Source organism: Trichosurus vulpecula, chromosome 1 (genome assembly GCF_011100635.1).
Source record: "Trichosurus vulpecula isolate mTriVul1 chromosome 1, mTriVul1.pri, whole genome shotgun sequence".
NCBI lineage: Eukaryota > Metazoa > Chordata > Mammalia > Diprotodontia > Phalangeridae > Trichosurus > Trichosurus vulpecula.
The window spans coordinates 35,694,202-35,696,925 of record NC_050573.1 but is presented as its reverse complement, the minus strand read 5'-3'; positions in this window follow the sequence as shown (position 1 = coordinate 35,696,925).

Below are 2,724 nucleotides of genomic sequence, written 5' to 3'. Positions count from 1 at the left end.
AGAGTGGTCCAGGTTCACAAAGCTAGTGAGCATCAGACATGGAACTGGGCATTAGAATGGAAGCTTCTGAGGGGCAGGCCACTCTGTGAGGCTTAGCACCCTGCACATATTAGGTGCTGGGTAAATTTTGGTGAATTGAAATACAAATAAAAGAAAACGGAGCTACACCTTAAATCAGGTTCAATTTTATTTATAATATTGTGATATGCACCTTAATAATTACCATCAGAATATAAGAAATGATATAAGAAATTTAATGATATAAGAATGATACATAAATGATATAAGAAATGATAAACAGGATGATTTCAGAAAAACCTGGAAAGACTCATATGAACTGATGCAAAGTGAAGTGAACAGAACCAGGAGAACGTCGTACACAGTAAGAGCAATATTGTTGGATGAAGAATGTGTGAATGACTTAGTTATTCTCAGCAATCTAATGATCCAAGACAATCCCAAAGGACTGATGATGAAGCATACTATCTATCCGCCTCCAGAGAAATAACTGATACTGTTTGAATACAGACTGAAGCAGGCTATTTTTCACCGTCATTCTTTTTCTTTTATTCAGGTCTTCTTGTACAAAATGACTAATATGAAAATGTTTTATCATGATTGCACATGTATAACCAATATCTGGTTGCCTACTGTCTCAGGGAGAGGGGAGGAGGAGGAGAGAGAGAATTTAAAGCTCGAAACTTTTTTTTTCAATGTTAAAAAATTATTTTAACTTGTAATTGTGGAAAAATAAACACACACACATATATAAAGAATAATTACCATCAATTTATTTCCTCTGTCCCCTCTGTTGCCATATATATATATATATATATATATTATATATATATATATATAAATATATATTATATATACACATACATACATATAGGCTTATACATAAAACATAGTTCTCAGTTTGTGTTCCAATTTTCTGTCCTCACTTTGTATAATGATTTCCATATTTCTTGGCATTCTTCTTATGCCAAGAGAACCCAAGGAAAGCCCCCAGTAATTGGCACGGACTTTTTTCGGTGACCTTATGGAAGGGCATGGACCTAGAAGGCTCAGCATAAGACGGCAGACATGGATGGGTTGTGATCTCCAAGGTTGGAGGGAATAGCCCTTGTGGATGATATCACAGGTTCATTGATACATTGGGGAGTATTCCATTACATGGTAAAACCTGACTTATAACCATTTCCCAGTCTTCGGACCTGTAGGTTGCACTTAATTTTTTGCTACTTTGTTACAAATAAAATTGCTTTGAATATTTTTGTACATGTTTTCTTTTTTCCCCTTTAAATAACATTCTTCATCCGTTACTAAAATTCACCTTGTGTTTTATCTTGTATAGCATTATTTATGTACATGCTATCTTCACAATAGAACGTAAGCTTCTTAAGGGCAGGACTGTGTCCTTTCTGTCTTTGTATCTATCAGTGCCTGGCACCTAGGCCCTTAATAAATGCTTGTTGACTGACTGTTAGTATCCATTGTGGAATCAATGGTCAAGTCACTTCTCTCGGGACTCAGTTTCCACATCTGTAAAATAGGGATACTTCAGTAGTAAACCTGCAATATTTACTTCATAGAGTAGATGTGACAATATCGGTTAAGTGCTTTATCAGTCTGTAAGTCAATCAATATTTAGAAAGGGCCTACTATGTGCCAAGCACTGTGCTAAGTGAGTGCTGGGGATACAGAAAGAGGCAAAAGACAGTGCCTGTCTTCAAGGAGCTATGCAAACCTTAAAATTTAGCACCGTATAAATGTCAGCAATTATCGTTACTTTAACTCAATGTATATTGTCACCTGCCCTTTTGATGTGAAAAAGCAATGCTGGATGAAAGGTAGTATAGCGGAACGAGCACTGGGATCTGGGTTCGGATCCCGTCATTGCCACTTGATAATAAGAGCTAACAGGAACCTGTATAGAGCCCGATTGTGCCAGGCACTGTGCTAAGGGCTTTACAACCATCATCTCATCTTACCTTCAAAGTAACCCTGGGATGGTGTTGCTGTTCTTACTCCCTTTTTACAAATGAGGAAACTGAGGCAGACGATCTTAAGTGGCTTGCTAGTCAGCGACAATAAGTGTCTAAGGCAAGATTTGAACTCAAGTCTTCCTGACTCCAGGTCCAGCACTCTACGCACGATGGCACCATCTAGCTGCCTTACTGCTTGTTTGACCTGGAGCAAGTCACTTCGCCTGTCTGCCTCAGTTTCCTCATCTGCAAGAAGGAATAGGACTTGAGGCCTTGAAGGGTGTTGCAAGCCTTAAATCTATGATGGAATGACATTGACACGGCTGTGCCTGTGTCTTCATTGGGGTGTTAAGGTTATCAGGGTCCCCAGGATTTGGAGAGAAGAAAACCCTAATGAGAGAGAACTCCTTTAGGACAATTAAGAATGGAACAGTTTGGGGGCAGCTAGGTGGCGCAGCAAGTAGAGCACCGGCCCTGAAGTCAGGAGGACCTGAGTTCAAATCTGACCTCAGACACTTGACACACTAGCTGTGTGACCTTGGGCAAGTCACTTAACCCCAATTGCCCTGCCTTCCCCCTGCAAAAAAACAAAAACAAAAAAAAAAGAATGGAACAGTTGGTGTTTTGCAGAATATTCCAACGCTTTCTTCTGTCCAAGTTATTAAAAAAACCAGGATTCAAATTTGGCATTTACTTGCTTGGCGTTGGGTTGCTAAGATGACAAGGGGCCCATCGC